Here is a 21,080-nt window from a genome sequence, read left to right on the forward strand (position 1 = left end):
TTGGCTGTCGCCTCAATAAGGAGGCTAACAAATACTTGCTCAGAGTCTGCTGTGGACCAGGCACAGTACTGGGGCTTACAGAATCTATTTCTCATGGTTCTGAAGGCTGGGAAATCAGCAGCCAAGGCTCCAGTATGTTAAACGGCCTGGTGAGAGCTGCCATCTTCTACAGGGGAGAAAGGCTGGTCTGAGACAGCAGAAGGCAGGAGGAAGCCAAACATTTGTAAAAAATCTGGTTTTAAAAGTTATGTACGCTGGGCGTGGTGGCGCACGCCTTTAATCCCAGCACTCGGGAGGCAGAGGCAGGCGGATTTCTGAGTTCGAGGCCAACCTGGTCTTCAAAGTGAGTGCCAGGACAGCCAGGGCTATACAGAGAAACCCTGTCTCGAAAAACCAAAAAAAAGAAAAAAAAGTTATGTACACTTATCTATGCCTGTGTGAATACATAAAGGTAAGTGCAGGTGTCCATAGAGGCCAGAAGAGGGCATTTACTATCCCTGGAGCTAAAGGCAATGGTGGTACTTGGGAACCAAACTGGGGTCCTCTGGAAAAACAGCCATTACTCTTAACTACTGCATCATCTCTCTAGCTCCCTCCTGGGGGTTTGCTTTTATTTTTCTCCTCCTCCTCCTCCTCCTCCTCCTCCTCCTCCTTCTCCTCCTCCTCTTCCTTCTCCTTCTCCTCCTCCTCTTCCTTCTGCTCCTCCTCCTCCTCCTTTTATGAGAGTTTTGCCTGCTAAAATATATGTGCACACCATGCCTGCCTGGTGCCCAAAGAAGTCAGAAGAGAGTGTCAAGAGGGTATCAGATCCCCTGAAAATAGAGGTTCAAATAACTATGAGCTATCACGTGGGTGCTGGGCACTGAAACTGGGTTCTCTGCAAGAACAGCAAGTACTCTTCTGATGCTGAGCCATCTCTCCAGCTCTAGCCACAGGGTCTTGTGTATCTCAGGTTGGTCTCAGACTTCCTATGTATCTGAGGATAACCTTGAACTCAGAGCACTTCTTCTGCCTCCCAAGTGTTATATGAAAGTAGCCATCATGATTAGCATGAAGTCTCTTTGATTCAAGTTTTAATGGTTCTTCTCTGAGAGAAGACCTCATAGCTAATCGCTTCTTATACTGTCACAGGGCGTCACCTGAATTTTGAAGGAGACACATTTAAGACATAGCAGTGCCTAAAAAAATCCTGGACCCAATTTCTCCAACGTCCTTAGACAACAACTAAACACCTACCCAAATGGGTTCCTATCTACGAACAGCTACAGAAAACAGAATTTTAAAAAGGCAGGGAGAGGGTATAACAAGATTAATCCTGAAGATTGTCCTGGCCTATGATACAGTAAACACTAGAAGAAACAGCACACAAGTCCCTTGGCACATCCTGCGATATGACAAGCAGGTACTTTCACTCTGAGGAGAGGATGTCCATCCACTAAAACATAGCTAGATGTTTATTTTATTGTGATTATGTTTTCCCGTGGAACTACAGGTCTTAACCCTCATGACCAGAATCTAATCTGAAGCCAAAGTCATCAATCCTGCACAGAAGGATTTTTACCTTCTAGTCTCTGACTGTAGATCCTCAGATGCCCTGGGTCCTGACATTCTACAATTAATGTTTTCAAGGACGAGTTAATGAGAAGACAGAGTTGAGATCCTCTGAGCCTTGCCTCTGATCCCTTGGGTTCCACCTGTCATCTCCAGCTGTAGGCTTTGCCAAATCCTGGCCTAAGGCCATCTTTCTCTTGCCCTGGCATAGCTACCGAGTGGTTGTACAGCCTGCTAGTGCCATGTGGCACTGTGGGAAGCTGGTGGAACCTTCAGGAGGTAAACCCAGAAGGACAGTAGGCTGTGGTGACATGTCATTGAAAGCAACAGTAGACCCTTGTCACTTCCTCTTCAACTTTCTCTTGCTTCTTGACCAAGGGGCAACAGGTTTTGTGATCTCCACCATTACAGTATTGCACTCCCACCAAATGCTAAGAATCAATGACCAATCAATTATGAACCTGAACCTCCAAAGTGATGAGACAGAGTACACTTTGGGTTATGATAAGTGCATTCTTTAGTTTTTAGTCTGTGTGAGTGTGTGTGCATCTCTGTGTGATATATGTGCTTGCTAGTATCTGTGGGATCCATAAGAGGTCACTGAATCTCACGGTGATGGAGTTACCAGGTGAGGCACTGGACATGGGTTCTAAGAACCTAACTGGGGTTCTTTGAGAAAGCAGCCAGTGCTCTTAACCACTGAGCCATCTCTCTAACCCATCAGTCTGTTTTGTTGGTTGTGGCCGTTGGTTTGGGTTGGGTTTGGGTCTCATGTAGCCATGGCTGTCTCCAAACTTATTGTACAGAGGAAGATGATTTTCACTTCTGATTCTCTTGTCTGCACTTCCCAAGCACTGGGATAACAGAAATATATAATTCCAGCATGCTGTGCCAGCATGCCTGGCTTTCTGAACTCACTATTCCAGGAATATTATACAGCGAGTGATGTGTTTATAAAAAAGGTATGAGATGTGTTCTATTGGGGTGTGGTGTGGTAGTGGGGGGATGTTTCGGCGGGCCAAGACCCCTGAGGGACCAGCCACACGACAGTATAGTATAGAATAGAGTTTTTTTTAGGGCATGGGGAGGGGAGTTAAGGGGATAGTGGAGGCAGAGAAAGGTAGAGAGAGAGAAGTAGAAGAGAAGAATAGAGGCTGGCCATGAACATGTGGAAAGAGAGGGGAGAAGGGAGAGGGGAGAGAGAAGAAAAGGGCAAAGAGGGAGCAAGGGAGTAAAAGAGAGGAGGAGCCCCTTTTATATTGGGCCAGGCCCACCTGGCTGTTGCCAGGTAACTGTAGGGAAAAGCATACCTGGCTGTTGCCAGGTAACTGTGGGGCAGAGTTTAGACAGAATGCTAACAGTGAGAGAATGTTATCTAACACATAGTCTCTCACATGTGCATGGAATCTCAGACTCTTCAGAGGTTCCTTGTATTCTTTCTTGCCCTGACATAATGAGTATGGGACGCTGTGCACACAGTGGAAAGGTGCTTAAAACACTGAGTTGAAGGATAAACAAGGAAGGTTAAATTTTTATTGGGCAATCACTTCCAATACATCTGTCACCAAACTAGCAAAGTAACAGTGAGGGGTAAACAAAAGATAAATATTATTTCCAGCAGTGATGAGTACAATATAAAATAATAATAAAGTAGGTTAAAGGGGAGGAGAGTAGATGATCAAACAAATGGATCACTAAACATATCAAATTTCTATTAAATGAAAACCACACAAATAAAACTTACATTATATCCTCCCAGAATTTCCCCCCACTAGATTTACAGAGCCACTAAATGTCCTATGAGTATGCTATGGTTCTTATTTTTTTTTAAAGTATAAAGACTGGGTGGCTTAAACAAGCAAAATTTATTGTCTCCGGGTTCCAAAGAAAACCAGTTGGATTCTCCTGAGGGACGCAAGGAAAGACCCGTCTCCTTGAACTGTAACAGGCCATCTTTTCCCTACACTGATTCACACGTCTTTCCTCTCACGAATGAATCACTACGGCTGTGCATAACACTTCAGGGAGACTTCCTAAATGTTGAGCTGAATTCAAGTTTGCCCAAGAGAACCAATGAAAGGGTAAAGCTGTTTTCACCCAGGACACTAAAAAAAGGTTCATAGCCTACAGCAGTTCCTGGAACTCTCTGAGTCAAAGGAAATTATGTTTCCATGACACAGAGCCTGACTCTGGGTTTCTTAATTAAGGGTATTTGCATGATGAGAGGAGACTTGTTTCAGAATAGTCATTGCTCTACTACTCCCTAATCAATGGCCCACTGCTTCTGACCTAAGAATTATCTCTACAGCAACTCCATGAGTCATGGAGAAGGCCTGGCTTTCAGGAGGGGAGGGAACACCAGGAAGGAGGGAACTGTACCTTCAGCCTGAGATCTCTCATCAGGGTGCAGAGGCTGATGGGGAGCCACCAGCTTAGCCTCTCAGTTGCCAAACGAAGTAGGAACAACAAGAGAACTTTCAGCCAAGTGTCTCTCCACTATTCCTCTTCAGCAAAGATACTCAGAGTCCTACACCAAACTGGACACTCTACTTAATGGTCATCACTGGACCAACAATTAAAAACTCAGGACCCAACAACCCAGAGGGAGAACACCCATGGGTGTGAGAGGTAAGCAGGGCTGGTAGCACAATGTGATTTCACCTTCATTCACAAATTGAGGTTCCACTGTGTGCTAGGATGGTCCCCTAGAGGCACAGATAGGGTTTCTTAATCTAGTCAGCAGAGAGTCTCCCCATGGGACATTTAAAGACCCTTGAAGGCATGCCTCCCATGTTGTCTTCCATCATTAAGACTGTTCAACAAAAGTCTCCCCAGACACGGGTGGGGATAACTCATTAAGGCCACTAGGAAAGAACCATTGCCCCATGTTGTACTGGGATGTCCACATGAGTGCTACTTCATGCACATACACATATCTGCTCCGACACGTAAAGGGACTGCCACGGAAAGCAGCAATCAGGAGATGTCCCAGCTCTGATGCCCAGAGAGGAGAGTCCTGGCCCACATGCTTTTTTTCTACCCAACCGCAATTTGTTTGACATCAGAGTCAGTATGGGCACTGGGCAAAAACCCAAGAATGACTCTTAGAAGGTGCTTCACAAACCTGAGGTGAGTCAACCTGAACAGAGCAGAACAAGTAAAGACTGTTTCTCTCCAACTGCTTGCTGTAAGAAAAGCAGCCAGCCGGTGAGCTGCCATGCTGCTGATTCAGAACAATCCTGGGCTCTTAGTGGCCTCCCCAGAGAAAGGCCCTGAGCGACACCTTCCCAGGGGAGTTCCTGGGAGCCTCCTGCAGTCACAGCAGCCTGTGATGATGTGACTTTGATCTTTTGCTCTAGGAGATCAGGCTTGACAAAGGACTATCTCGAGCTTGTGTACTCCTCTGTCCTGGATCCAAGACCAGAGGTTACAAAATGAGGTAAATACTTGCAGAGAGTAAAATACTGTGTAGGGTAAGAATTTTGAAATACTCAATGTGAACGATATAAGAGGAAAATAAAAGGTATTGGGGGAAACTCCATCACCCCATAGCACACAGTCAGTAGAAATGGTTGTCTTTTTCGTTAATGATCTCAACAATATTCCTAGAACCTTGCCACTATCCTATTAAAAAGAGGAGCCTCCATCTCCTCCTCTCTGGGCCTCAGTGGGCCTTGGTGAAGGCCTCAACAAAGAATGGGGGTGTGGCTTCCCAGATAGTGGGTAAAGGTGCTTGTAGCCAAGCCTTGACAATCTGAAAGCAGCCCCTCAGTCCCTTAAACCCTCAGTCCCTTAGTCCCTCAGTCCCTCAGTCCCTCAGACCCTCAGACCCTCAGACCCTCAGTCCCTCAGTCCTAACCTGCGGAAGGAGTGAACCAGCTTCACAAAGTCATCTTCTGGCTAGTATATACACACACTAATTAAATAACAAATAAATACAATTTTAAAACAAAGAGTACAGTTTAAGTAATACTTGCCAACTTTTTAGGTAAAATAATTTTCAAAACATGGAACTTCTGTCTGCATGGCTCTTTCTGAACACTTGGTCCTGGGACATAGCTCTATGTTGTAAGGAAACTCAAGCCCCACAGAGAAGCCACAGAGAGGTCTAAATGAAGCCCTAAGCAACAATCAGCATCAATGCTCAGAAGTATGAATAAACAAACCTTTAGATCAGGGATGCAGTTTTTTTTATTCTGTTTTTTATTATTTATTTTTAAGGGTTTTTGTTGTTGTTGTTGTTGTTGTTGTTTTCTTGTTTTGGTGTTTTGCTTGTTTGTTTGTTTGTGGTTTTTCAAGACAGAATTTCACTGCTTATCCTTGAATGTCCCGAAACTTGCTCTGTAGACCAGGCTGGTCTCAAACTTACAGAAATTTGCCTACCTCTGTCTCCTGAGTGGTAGGATTAAAAGTGGGTGCCACCACTACCTGGCTATATTTATTTATTTATTTTGAGACAGGGTTTCCACTATGGATCGCTCTGAATAGTCTAAAATTCACTTTGTCCTTCCAGTCTGCACCTTGGGCACAAACTGCAGCTAGCCCCACGACACCCAGAGGAAGTTCCACTCTCAGGCGTTCTAACACACCCAGGATCACAGAATCACAGAATCACAGGAGTGTGGTCACACCAGGATCTCAGGGTCTGAGACTGCTTGACTCCCAGAAACCCTGACACACCCAGGATCTCAGGATCACAGGAGCCTGGAATCACAGGATCACAGCGACAGCTAGACTCTGAGGAGATCTGACACAACCAGGATCACAGGGACAGTTGGACTCTGAGAAGACCTGACACAACCAGGATCACAGGAAGGACAAGCTCCAGTTAGTTATAGGGAGAGCAGGTAGCACTAGTGATAATCAGATAGCAGGAGGCAAGCATAAGAATATAAGCAACACAAACCAAGGTTACATGGCATCATCAGAACCCAATTCTCTCACCATCAAGTCCCAGATACACTATCGAACTGGAAAGACAAGATTCAGAACTAAAATCACTTCTGTGACAATGATAGAGGACCTTAAGAAGGACATAAATAAGTCCCTTAAAGAAATACAGGAGAACACAGGTAAACAGGTAGAAGCCCTTAAAGAGGAAACACAAAAATCCCTTAAAGAATTACAAGGGAAACACAATCAAACAGGCAAAGGAAATGAGCAAAACCATCCAAGATCTAACAATGGAAATAGGAACAATAAAGAAATCACAAGGGGAGACAACCCTGGAGTTAGAAAACCTAGGAAAGAGATCAAGAGTCATAGATGCAAGCATCACCAACAGAATACAAGAGATAGAAGTGAGAATCTCATTGGCAGAAGATACCATAGAAAACATTGACACAAGAGTCAAAGAAAATGCAAAATGCAAAAGCTCCTAACCCAAAACACCCAGGAAATCCAGGACACAATAAGAAGACCAAACCTAAGGATAGAAGAGAATGAAGATTCTCAACTTAAAGGGCCAGTAAATATATTGAACAAAATTATACAAGAAAACTTTCCTAACCTAAAGAAAGAGATGTCCATGAACATACAAGAAGCCTACAGAACTGCAAATAGACTGGACCAGAAAAGAAATTCCTCCCATCACATAATAATTAAAACACAAAATGCACTAAACAAATAAAGAATACTAAAAGCAGTACGGAAAAAATGTCAGGTAACATGTAAAGGCAGACCTATCAGAATTACACCAGACTTCTCACCAAAGACTATGAAAGCCAGAATATCCTGGAGAGATGTCATACAAATCCTAAGAGAACACAAATGCCAGCCCAGACTACTATACCCAACAAAACTCTCAACATAGACAGAGAAGCCAAGATATTCCATGACAAAACCAAATTTACACAATATCTTTCCACAAATCCAGCCATACAAAGGATAATAGATAGAAAACTCCAACAAAAGGAGGGAAACTATACTCTAGAAAAAGCAAGAAAGTAAGTTTTCAATAAACCCAAAAGAAGATAGCCACACAAACATCATTCCACCTCTAACAACAAAAATAACAGGAAGCAGCAATCATTTTTCCTTAATATCTCTTATATCAATGGACTCAATTCCCCCAATAAAAAGACATAGACTAACAGACTAGATACATAAATAGGACCCAGCATTTTGCTGCATACCAGAAACACGCCTCAGTGACAAAGACAGACACTACCTCAGAGTAAAAGGTTAGAAAATAATTTTCCAAGCAAATGGTCCCAAGAAACAAGCTGGAGTAGCCATTCTAATATTGAATAAAATAGACTTTCAACCAAAAGTTAGCAAAAAGATAAGGAAGAATACTTCATACTGGTCAAAGGAAAAATCTACCAAGATGAACTATCAATTCTGAACATCTATGCTCCAAATGCAAGGGCACCCACATTCATGAAAGAAACTTTACTAAAACTCAAAGAACACATCGCACTCCACACAATAATAGTGGGAGACTTCAACATCCCACTCTCAGCAATGGACAGATCATGGAAACAGAAACTAAACAGAGACAGAGTGAAACTAACAGAAGTTATGAACCAAATGGATCTAACAGATATTTATGGAATATTTCATCCTAAAGCAAAAGAATATACCTTCTTCTCAGCACCTCATGATATCTTCTCCAAAACTGGCCTATAATTGGTCACAAAACAGATACAAGAAGATTGAAATAATCCCTTGCACCCTATCAGATCACCATGGACTAAGGCTGGTCTTAAATTCCAACACTGGTCCAACAAAAACAACTGAAAACGCACATACACATGAAAGCTGAACAACACTCTACTCAATAACTTGGTCAAGGAAGAAATAAGGAAAGAAGTTAAAGAATTTTTAGAATTTAATGAAAATGAAGGTACATCATACCAAAACTTATGGGACACAATGAAAGCAGTGGTAAGAGGAAAACTCATAGCACTAAATGCCTCCAATAAAGAAACTGGAGAGAGCTTACACTAACAGCTTGACAGAACACCTGAAAGCTCTAGAACAAAGAGAAGCAAAGACACCCAAAAGGAGTAGAGGGAAACAAATAATCAAACTCAGGTCTGAAATCAACCAAGTAGAAACAAAAAGAACTATGCAAAGAATCAACAAAACCAGGAGCTGATTCTTTGAGAAAACCAACAAGATAGATAAACCCTTAGCCAGACTAACTAGAGGGCACAGGGACAGTATCCTAATTAACAAAATCAGAAATGAAAAAGGAGGTGTAACAACAGAACTGGAGGAAATCCAAAACATCATCAGATCCTACTACAAAAGGCTATACTCAACAAAACTGGAAAATCTGCATGAAATGGACAATTTTCTAGACACCAGGTGCCAAAGTTAAAACAGGATCAGATAAACCATCTAAACAGTCCCATAATCCCTAAAGAAATAGAAGCAGTCATTAAAAGTCTTCCAAAAAAAAAAAAAAATCCCAGGACCAGATGGGTTTAGTGCAGAATTCTATCAGACCTTCAAGGAAGACCTAATACCAATACTCTTCAAACTATTCCACAAAATAGAAACAGAAGAAACACTACCCAATTCATTCAATGAAGCCACAATTATACTTATACCTAAACCACACAAAGACCAAACAAAGAAAGAACTTCAGACCAATTTCTCTTATGAATATCAATACAAAAATACTCAATAAAATTCTTGGAAATCGAATCCAAGAACACATCAAAACAATAATTCACCATAATCAACTTCCCTTCATCCCAGGGATGCAGGGATGGTTCAATACATGGACATCCATCAATGTAATCCACTACATAAACAAACTCAAAGAAAAAAAACCCACATGATCATTTCATTAAATGCTGTAAAGGCATTTGACAAAATTCAACATCCCTTCATGTTAAAAGCCTTGAAAAGGGGCTGGTGAGATGGCTCAGTGGGTAAGAGCACCCGACTGCTCTTCCGAAGGTCCGAGGTTCAAATCCCAGCAACCACATGGTGGCTCACAACCATCCGTAACGAGATCTGGCACCCTCTTCTGGAGTGTCTGAAGACAGCTGTAGTGTACTTATATATAATAAAAATAAATAAATCTTTAAAAAAAAAAAAAGCCTTGAAAAGATTAGGAATTCAAGGCCCCTACCTAAACATAGTAAAAGCAATATACAGCAAACCAGATGCCAACATCAAGCTAAATGGAGAGACACTTGAAGCAATCCCACTAAAATTGGGGTATAGACAAGACTACCCACTCTCTCTCTATCTATTCAATTAGTACTTGAAGTTCTAGCTAGAGCAATTAGACAACAAAAGGAGGTTCAAAGGCATACAATTTGGGAAGGAAGAAGTCAAAATATCACTATTTGCAGATGATATGATAGTATACTTATGTGAACCCAAAAATTCCACCAGAGAACTCCTAAAGTTGATAAACAACTTCAGCAAAGAGGCTGGATATAAACTTAACTCAAACAAATCAGTAGCCTTTCTCTACTCAAAGGATAAACAGGCTGAGAAATTAGGGAATGACACCCTTCACAATAGTCACAAGTAACATTACATACCTTGGTGTGACTCTAACCAAGCAAGTGAAAGATCTGTATGACAAGAACTTCAAGTCTCTGAAGAAAGAAATCGAGAAAGATCTCAAAAGATGGAAAAATCTCAGATGCTCATGTATGGGCAGGATTAATATAGTAAAAATGGCTATCTTGCCAAAAGCAATCTACAGATTCATTGCAATCCCCATCAAAATTCCAAAACAATTCATAGTTAGAAAGAGCAATTCTCAAATTCATCTGAAATAACAAAAACCAACCAACCAAACAAACAAACAAAAAAACAGGATAGTGAAAACTATTCTCAACAATAAAAGAAATTCTGGCAGAATCACCATCCCTGACCTCAAGCTGTACTGCAGAGCAATTGTGATAAAAACTGCATGGTATTGGTACAGTAACAGGCAGGTAGATCAATGGAAGAGAATTAAAGACACAGAAATGAATGGTCACTTGATATTTGACAAAGGGGCTAAAACCATCCTGTGGAAAAAAGACAGTATTTTTAATAAATGGTGCTGGTTCAACTGGTGGTCAGCTTGTAGAAAAATGTAAATCGACCCATTCTTATCTCCTTGTACAAAGCTCAAGTCCATGGATCAAGGATCTCCACATAAAACCAGATACACTGATATTAATAGAAGAAAAAGTGAAGAAGATCCTTGAATACATGGGCACAGGGGAAAAGTTCCTGAACAGAACACCAATGGCTTGTGCTCTAAGATCTAAAATAGACAAATGGGACCTCATAAAATTTCAAAGCTTCTGTAAGGCAAAAGACACTGTCAATAGGACAAAACAGCAACCAACATATTGGGAAAAGATCTTAACCAATCCTACATCAGCTAGAGGGCTAATATTTGATATATACAAAGAACTCAAGAAGGTAGACTTCCGAGAATCAAATAACTCTATTAAAAATGGGGTATAGAGCTAAACAAATAATTTTCAACTGATGAATATCAAATGGTCGAGAAGCCCCTAAAGAAATGTTCAACATCCTTAGTCATCAGGGAAATGGAAATCAAAACTACCCTGAGATTCCACTTCACACCAGTCAGAATGGCTAAAATCAATAACTCAGGTGACAGCAGATGCTGGCGAGGATGTGGAGAAAGAAGAACACTTCTCCATTGCTGGTGGGATTGAAAGCTGGTACAACCATTCTGGAAATCAGTTTGGCGGTTCCTCAGAAAATTGGACATAGTACTACCTGAGGACCCAGCTATATACCAACTCCTGGGCAAATACCCAGAAGATGCTCCAACATGTAATAAGGATACATGTTCCACTATGTTCATAGTAGCCTTATTTATAATAGCCAGGAGCTGAAAAGAATCCAGATGTCCCTCAACAGAGGAATGGATACAGAAAATGTGGTACATTTACACAATGGATCACTACTCAGCTATTAAAAACAGTGACTTCATGAAATTCTTAGGCAAAATCGATGAAACTAGAAAATAATCATCCTGAGTGACACCCAATTACAAAAGAACACACATGGTTTGCTCTCACTGATAAGTGGATATTAGCCCAAAAGCTTGAAATACTCAAGATACAATTCACAGACCACATTTATCTCAAGAAGAAGACCAAAGTGTGGGTGCTTCGGACCTTCTTAGAAGGAAAACAAAATACTCACAGGAGCAAATATGGAGATTAAAGTGTAGAGCAGATACTGAAGAAAAGGCCATCCAGAGACTGCCCCACCTGGGGGTTCATCCCATAGACAGTTACCAAACCCATACACTATTGTGGATGCCAAGAATTGCTTGCTGACAGGAGCCTGATACAGATGTCTCCTGAGAGGTCCTGCTAAAGCCTTACAAATACAGAGGTAGATGCTCACAGCCAACCATTGGACTGAGCACAGGGTCTCCAATAGAGGAGTTAAAGAAAGGACTGAAGGAGGTGAAGGGGTTTGCAACCATAGGAAGAACAACAATATCAATCAACCAGACCTCCCAGAGCTCCCAAGGACTAAGCCATGAAAGAAGGAGTACACATGGCTCCAGCTGCATATGTAGCAGTTGATGATGACCTTGTCAGTCACCAATGGTAGGAGAGGTCCTTGGTCCTATGAAGACTTGATAGATGCCCCAGTGTATGGGAATCAAGGGTGGGGACATGGGAGTGGGTGAATGAGTGGAGGAACACCCTCACAGAAGCAGGGGGAGAGGATGGGATAGGGAGTTTCCAGGAGGGGGAGAAACAGGGAAGGGGGATAACATTTGAAATGTAAATAAAGAAAATATCCAATAAAAATAAATAAATAAATAAAATGCACTTTGTCAATTGTTCTCACCCTGTGGATCTCGACCCCCACAAAGACCATCAGAAAACACAGATATTTACGTTATTATTCATAACAGTAGCACAATTACAGTTATGAAGTTGCAATGAAAATAATCTTATGGTTGGGGGTGGGTCAGCACAGCATGAACAAATGTATTAAAGGGTTGTAGCATTAGCAAGGTTGGAAACCACTGCAATATGTAGACCAGGCTGGCCCCAAGAGTCCCTTACCTCTGCCTCTGAGTGTTGAGTGTACCAACACCACCCTCCAGAGCCACAGATTTTAACTTGTGGCCCAAATTCAGTCTATTGCCTGTTTTTAATAAATGATGTCACTTATTTGACTATAGCTGCTCTTGTAGGACAGTGGCAGAAATGATAAAGGTCCACAAAGACATAGATAAGTTTACTCTGGCCAGGCATGGTGGCGCATGCCTTTAATACCAGCACTCAGGAGGCAGAGGCAGGTGGATTTCTGAGTTCGAGACCAGCTTGGTTTACAAAGTGAGTTCCAGGACAGCCAGGGCTATACAGAGAAACCCTGTCTCAAAAAACCAAAAAAAAAAAAAGATAATTCTAGCCCCATCTCTTTGAGCCACTCCAACTAAGGTCTAGTAGAGCACAGGTAAACTGTCCCCATCAAGGCTAGCTCCTCGCTTCCATCTGTGAGCCAGATATTATTTCAAGCCCCTAAGTTTTGAGACGCTTCTTTCCTAGTAATAAATAATCAGAATTCTTTTTCAGCTATGCTAAACTCAAGAGAACCTGGCCCCAGCTGCTGAACTTGTGCTGGGCTTCTGTTGCTTGGGGTTGGTCTCTGTAAATCCTGACTTAACGGAAATTAATTAGCAACAAATGTAGCATTCACAACTCAGGTGTTTTCTGCTCTCAGTTCCAAGGGGAATTAGCTTAAATGCTCCCAGTGCTTCAATAACATCATTAGTTACTGTATTAGTTCTATCACTAAGAAAAGATCATTTTATGCTATTAGCTAGTAACACCTCATTAAGCTTGACCCCACCACCACCACCCCCTATATGTGCTTGCCTGCAGTGTTATCGTTAAGGGAGAGTGCTGATTATTCTGTGATATCAGATACAGCTGTGAGTCAACGCTACTAGTGACACCTTCAATAACATACACATCCAGATGCTCTCTGCATTAAAATAAGTGAAGTTAAAATGCAAACACAAATTAAATATAGAACCAGAATGAAGGCTATTTCTATTATTAAATAATGTTGAGGTTGTACTTGGCAATGCTTCATCTCTCACATTAAATTGTATGAGATTTTGTGGGGATAAATTGTCTTTATAATTGTATAAGCTGTGACTACAGCTGTGAGCTCAGGCTTGTGTGTGTGTGTGTGTGTGTGTGTGTGTGTGTGTGTGTGTAACATGAGAATACTTAGTACAGCCAATCAGTAATATAACTTTTTTCTTTAAAGTACTCCTCCATAGGAAAACCTCAAATATTATATGACTCCCCTTATAGTCTAGAGATAAGTCTAGAATTCTCAGAGACAGAGTGAAGACTAGGCCCTAAGCTTGATGGGAGACCAAGGAATGGAGCAGTATTGTTAGATGGGTATACAGTTTGAGTATGAGATCGGCAAACATGTATAGAAAATAATCCGTGATGGTTGCACAACAAAGCAGTCTACTTCTTGTAAACATATATTTTTTTTAATTATTCTCCGGACTCAATTGCAGTCTTTGAGGCTTACTGCCATCCTCTCTGCTAACCTAGGCTTAATTCTGGAAGCTTGAAACCTCTACACAATCTAATCTAGGCTTACAATGTTTTCAGCCTCTGGGACTTGCTGCACATCCTTTCCAGTTCTTTCTGAACTCTGGCTGGCAGGTTCAACTCAGCTGTTCAGGCTTAAACTCCCTCTAGGCTGACTGATCCAAGTTTCTCCTGAACTGCTCTGCTTGACCTCAAACTAACTGTAGCAATCTGTTTTAATCTTCTGGCGCCTTCTCATTCTCTGGCTCATTCTGTCTTTATCTGTGTCTCGCTTGTTCTCTCTTCAACCTGACTCTGTAAAACTCTCCTGGTAAAACTGCTTCCTTCTCTCTCTGCACTGCCTCTCCAAAGCAGCTTCCCTTTTCTCTCTCTTCTCATGACAGTTGGGCATATCCTGCTCTGTCAAATCTTTCTCTGATTTGTCACTTTGTCTGCCACTCAATTAGACATCACTTTCAAACATAAATTAACTTTACCTTCATTGTTTAGGATTACAGGTATGTATTAAGGTCATGTCTATATTTCAGCAATATAGAGATTAAAGGTGTGTGCTAAGGCTGAGCCAGGTCACAACTAGAAACAGTTTTTTTTTCCCTGTAAATAACACCATTCTGGTATTCACAGAGTGATCAGATATACGCAACAGCTTATCACCATTGAAATTAACACACACACAAATCAAAATGCAAAATTTTACAGCATCTATATTTTTTCTATATTTTATTATAGTTAAAGAGATCCAAATATGAGAAATCTCAACTTGGGTCAAAAAAAAAAATAAGTAAGCAGGGCTAGAGAGATGGCTTAGAAGTTGAATCCTTGATGTGGGGCTGAAAGGATGGCTCCGTGGTTAAGAGCAAGTACTTGCTGCTTTTCCAGAGGCCTGAGTTCATTTCCCAGCACCCTTGTCAAGTGACTTATAACCAACTTCAACTCCAGGGCATCTGACACCCTCTTCTGGTCTCCACAGACACCTGCACTCACGAGTATACATACACACACATACACACACACACACACACACACGTGTGCGCACGCAGACAGCCTTCATTCATACAGACACACACGTATACATTACACATAAGTGAGAATAATAAAGTTTTTGTTTTAAAGTAGTTGACGATCCTTCTAGAAGGACCCTTGTGGCACGAGCGATTCTCAATCTGTAGGCTGCCGCAACCCCACAAGGGTCACATATCAGATATCCTGCATATCAGATATTCACATTACGATTCATAGCAGTATCAAAATTACAGTTATGGAGTAGCAACAAAATAATTGTATGGTTGGGGATCAGCACAACTTGAGAGACTGTACTGAAAGGTCACAGCATTGGGAAGTTTGAGAACCACTGCGTGCCTAGCTCCTTAACCTGTGAGATTTTTAAGTTGGATGTTGGAAACAACCCCTTAGGAAAAGGGAAGCAAAGAATTGATGCTTCAGAAAAACACATTTCTCTCTCAGATCCCAAGCCACCTCCATCGACTCCTCCTGGTAAGTGGACCCTTTATAAGCCCTGCTCTGGGAGGAAGGAAGTGATTCCAAAGGTGCCAGGCTCAAGCAAGGGAGCAAGCAGTTCCCCTGAAAGCACATTTGATGTCTCTCCTACCTCAGAAGCATCATCCTTACCATGGATTCACTGCAGTTTTCTTCCACCGCAAATGAGAATTCCTGTTCTGGAAGAGGAGCTCCTCAAAGCAATATGGAAGACCGAGGTGGTATTGGAGGAAAGGGTGTGTTCAGAGGGATTTGGGGGCAGCCACTGAAATGGCTCGGACATGCGGACATCCGGACATGCGGACATGCTGACATCCGTAGCAGATTCTGCTCTATTTACATCTTTTACCTCCTCCACATCCCTATCTCCTTCAGATCTTTCCAACAACTGCTTTCACTTCCATTTTATAGGATAGACACAGAACCCAGGGGGCTGGAGAGATGGCTCAGCAGTTAGAAGCTCTGACTGCTCTTCCAGAGGACACAGGTTTAATTCCCAGCACCCACAAGGCAGCTCACAACTGTCTGTAACTCCAAGACCTTCACACTGGCATCCATGTAGGCAAAACACCAATGGAGATGGAAATGAAAACATAAATAAGTTTTTTTATTGTAAAGTCAATATTTTTTTATTTACGGGATCAGATTCCTTTGCTGTCCCTCCAGGTCACACGTGCTCAGGATTTCTAAAAATAGCCCTTTCTCAAATATGGCCCCGTCGTGCTTTTCACTCCTGTATCTTCTATCTGTCCTTGGTTTAAAGACACGTAATCGTGACAACTGGAAGACTTCTGATGATCTCCTCAAGCAATTTAGGAACCATTTTAAGGTAGGCCTCTTGCTTGTTGACACTCAACATCTCTGAAGAGTCTGCTCGTATTCATTCCTAGAGAATAGTATGTAAGACTTCAAAAGGACAATAGTATTTCCAGTTATAAAAACTACAGTCTAAGTTCACTGTCCAGACTTAAGAGCTGCAGCCAATGAAGACATAAATAAATAAATAAATAAATAAATAAAATGAGACACAGAGAGAGAGAGAGAGAGAGAGAGAGAGAGAGAGAGAGAGAGATCCCTTAAAAAAAAAAAAGCAAAAAGTAACTGAGTCTGGGAAGATTGGCTCTCATTCCTAACTTGTCTCACAGCTCGGGAGCAGCAAGGGTGAGAACCAGGTCTCTCTGGTTATGAAGGCCCTGGCTCTGCCCTCTCTCATCATATTGAGCCTCTTTGTAATACTGACCCTCACCTGCCTTGTGAGGGCCCTGCCGTGCTGCCTAAGGTATCTTCATCCTGAGATTGTATTATAACATTCTTAAAAAAAAAAAAAAGTTCTAAAAATAATGTCACAAGCAACTTCTGCGTGCCCCTTCCTAGGAGAAAGGAAATAAGCAAAATCAAAGACTGCTGGGCCGTCCCCTCTTCCTGTATTTGTTTCTTCTCTTAGAAACACACTTGCCCACCCCACCCCGGCAGCTCTTCCTGCTCTCTGTGGATCCTCCATTAATTCTTCTACCACGGCGACGTTAGTCACGGACTTTTGTTTTTCAACATTAGTGTGTTGACTTCTTATGTCATAGTACCCATCTGCTATCTTCCAGGGTTAGGTCAGTGTTCTCAAGTACGTAAACTGAGGGGTTGGGAGAGAACAGAAGAGGTTATACCACGTGACCTGTACCAAGGGGTTTCCCTGCCCTGGCTGTCCTGGAACTCATTCTGTAGACCAGGTTGCTCTTAAACTCAAAGATCTACCTGACTCTGTCTTCTGAGAAATACTCTGTGTGTGTGTGTGTGTGTGTGTGTGTAAGTGTGATGGTTAACGTTATGTTTTAAGTTTAAATTAGTGTGCTTAAAAGATCTATAAAGCTGGGCAGTGATGGTGCCTGCTTTTAATTCCTTTAACTTAAGAGGTAGAGGCAGGTGGATTGCTGTGATTTCTATGGAGGCCATCCTGGTCTACAGAGTCCATTGCTGGACAGCCAATGCTACATGGAGAGACCCTGTCTCAAAAACACAACAAAACAGAACAAACTAACAAAACAAACAAACAAACAAAAAACAAGAGAGTGAGATCTATAAAACAAAATTGCCTCTAACCTATAAGTCCTACTTGTTCAAGGACAGATTTCCTGGAATGCTGGGCACTGCTGTTCACCTAAGATGCAAGCCATATATTCTCACTTCTGGAAACAAGGTTGGTTGCCCTGAGTGCACAGCGTGTGTGTGCTTGATTACAAATATGCTTGCCTGTGATTGGACAAAGTCAGGAAGTACATAGCCTTGTGCCGGTTGCCCTTATAAGTCCCTAACTGATGTAACTCAGCGTTACATTTTGATCATGGGTTCAGGGTTGAGTCTGGTCAGTATCTATGGCCCTGGCCAGTATTTAACAAAGCTGGTTTCAGTTTTGGCCCCAAAATTGTGGTAACAGCTTTATTCTTGACTGGTGGAATTAGCGTAAGTGAGCTGAAGCATGCACGCGGAAGTCAGAGGACAACCTACAGGATTCTGTTCTCGCCAATCACGTGGGTCTCAGGGACTGAACTCGGGTTATTAGATTTGGCCCTTCTCTGTGGAGACCCTTCCCCTGTCCTAGAAATACTTTAAAAAATCACTCAGAGAGGGGCTGGAGATGTGACTTGGTGGAAGTGTACATAACACGCATATCACACCATAGAAAATCATTCAGAGAAACTTTAAAGTAGAGAATTCGCAACTCAGCAAGTGCCCATCTGACCAAACTTTCACCCAACATTCAGCAAGAACATTTATTCTATTTTCATGACCTTTAGAAAATCTTAGGGAATCAGTCTTAGCCGGGCGTGGCATGGTTCCACTTGCCTTAAATACCTGAGTTTGAAAAGCAGAGACAGGTGGATAGCTTGGTCTATAGAGAGAGTTCTAGAACACTCAGGGCTACACAGAAAAATTCTGTCTTGTAGGGGTTAGGGTTCGGGGTGGGGTGGGGAGAAATCAGTTTCCTCTGGCTCTGTTTTCTCTTCCTAGCATGTCCCTAAAGGAAGCCTGTCCTAGATCTCTGGTTAGAAGATTCCCCCAGGCTTCCTTCTCCACCTGGAGAAGTCCTAGCACCCAGCCACTTGTCTGTAGGGCCATATCTCATTCCTTTCCCAAACCTTATTTCCCACCCTTTTGCAGGTACACCGAACCCAGACATTGGCCATAGTCTTTTGAGTCCGCGTTAGTTCATTGTTTCTAGAGTTAGTACATTATTTCCCCAGACAATGCTTTCTCACCAGAGAGTAATTGTGTAGGGGTCAAGGAGAATGGTCACTTTCTGTGCCAAATCCAGTGAGCTGCTAATAACCAGAACAGCAGGTAGGGACTGAAAACACACCCCTTACCTTCTCTGAAAATCCTAGCTGTCCAGAAGCAAGTCTTGTTAAATCTCTGAACAATTACACTCCCTCTTTTCTGCCCATCTTGGATGCCCATCAGTACCACTGGACAGTTGCTGAGGGAGGGGGGATTACTAGACGATTTTGTGAAAGTGTGGTGTGTGTGTGAGCGCGCGCAGTGGATTGGAAATACCTACAGATGTCTAAATTCCTCTTGAGCACTGATTGGCTTTTTTTCTTTTCTGTTTCCTCCCAGGGTGTGATACTTTTCCTCTGATATCGTAGTTTTTAAAAATGTCATTTCCTTAGCTGTAGCTTCATGACTGAGATCAAATGACTGAACAGAATTTCTTTTTGTTTGTTTTGTTCTTGTTTTATTCAAGACAGGGTTTCTCTGTGTAGCCCTGGCTGTCCTGGAACTCACTCTGTAGACCAAACTGGCCTTGAACTCACAGAGATCTGCCTGCCTCTTGAGGCTGGAATTAAAGGTGCACACCACCACTGCCTGGCTGATAAATGGCATTTCTATTTTCCTAGACACAAGGAAATTGTGTGGACAAAATGGTACTGAAACTCTTCAACAGTCTCCATCTACTGTCCTTTCTTCAGAGTCATGCTGCTCAAAGTACAGTTGTTGGGTCCATGGGAACAGCAGCATTTTATCTTGCTAGAACTGTGTTCTCCAGTCCCATTCAAATCTACTGAACACAAGTCTATATTTCCCCCAAATTCCCAAGTGACTCGCATGCATGCTCACTAAAGTGTAAGAATAACCAAACTTCAGTGTAACTTTAGGCCACGGCATTTCACAATGGGTGTGGAAGCATTACGGTAAACTCTGCGGTGTGTGGTATGATAGGGCTAGTGAGTTGAGTTCTCTACCTTAGGTGTTCAACAGGAAGCTCATGGATGGTGATGCTGGGGTATTAAGTAGCTCAGACAGTTCTTCAAGCTTTTGAGAGTTAGCCATTAAGCCTTAATTGGTAGAAACTTAGACTTTTAGATTAGGGCCTCTGTGGTGCAAGCTTGTTCTGTATTTTTGCCAGCTGTGGAAACACATAGTCTATACCTACAGAAATGTATATAGTCCATATAAACCAAATTAAAGATTTCTCAGGCTGCGCTGCACGCGTGCTGTACTCTGGGTGTGGTTTGCTTTCTGAAAGCTTCGGACAAAGCTGGGTGTGGCGGCTCACACTTCTAGTCCCCAGTCCTCTAGAGGCTGAGGCAGAATGACTGGCACAAGTTCAAAGACAGCCTGTGTTACCAACCGACAGACAACAGTGCACATCAGATAGGCCCTAGACTTAGCAAGCCACTTGGCGGAGGAGGAAGAGACCTCTGCGGCAACCACGATAAACCTAGGAAACCCTCACAGCTAGAGTCCAGCAAGGTTGCCTGGTGCTGCGGTTGACCAAAGAATGTGTTCTTTACACTCGATACGGCACTGTTCCCAAGTTTTCCTAGGACCAAGTCAGAACAGAGCCTTTTCTTGGGGCTAATAAGGGTGGAGAGTTCCTGAGAAAGCAGGCCAAGCCATCTGTGAATAGATAGCCAGGGTCCTGACCAAAGCGTACCCCTGGCAGACGAACAGCCACATAGAGTCAGTCAGCAGGTGGCAGACTGGGAGTTGAGCTCTCTGTTTTAGGCCATCTTAATGTGGAAGACTTTCTATGATGGAAAGAGCATTGTATGGGGTTCAGGATCTCTCAGGTAACCCTTGAAATAAAGCTGCCTGGCATGGTGAGGCCAGTACCGGGGGACCAGAAGCCAGGTGATCTCTATGAATTAGAGGTCAGTCAGGGGTTCAGGGAGCCCCTGTCTCAAACAAAAACAAACAAGTAAAATAGAAAAGAAATCTAGGGCTGGTGAGATGGCTCAGTGGGTAAGAGCACCCGACTGCTCTTCCGAAGGTCCAGAGTTCAAATCCCAGCAACCACATGGTGGCTCACAACCATCCACAGCGAGATCTGGCGCCCTCTTCTGGAGTGTCTGAAGACAGTTACAGTGTACTTATATATAATAAATAAATAAATCTTTAAAAAAAAAAAGAAAAGAAATCTGGGTCCGAGAACACAGAGACAGAGAATGGGTTCCTGAACGAAGAGATAGAACTAAGATAAAGAGA

General features: G+C 42.5%; 1 long non-coding RNA gene across 1 annotated transcript in view; it reads left to right on the forward strand.

Moving 5' to 3' along the window:
- Window positions 1-3,912: 3,912 nt before the first annotated feature.
- Window positions 3,913-21,080, forward strand: part of LOC110311155 — a 38,840-nt gene continuing 21,672 nt past the window's right edge. The window contains exon 1 of the long non-coding RNA XR_002379920.1: window positions 3,913-4,179. This is a non-coding gene — a long non-coding RNA (uncharacterized LOC110311155). The remainder of the gene's footprint in view (window positions 4,180-21,080) is intronic.

This window comes from Mus caroli, chromosome 16 (genome assembly GCF_900094665.2).
Source record: "Mus caroli chromosome 16, CAROLI_EIJ_v1.1, whole genome shotgun sequence".
In the NCBI taxonomy this organism is placed as follows: Eukaryota; Metazoa; Chordata; class Mammalia; order Rodentia; family Muridae; genus Mus; species Mus caroli.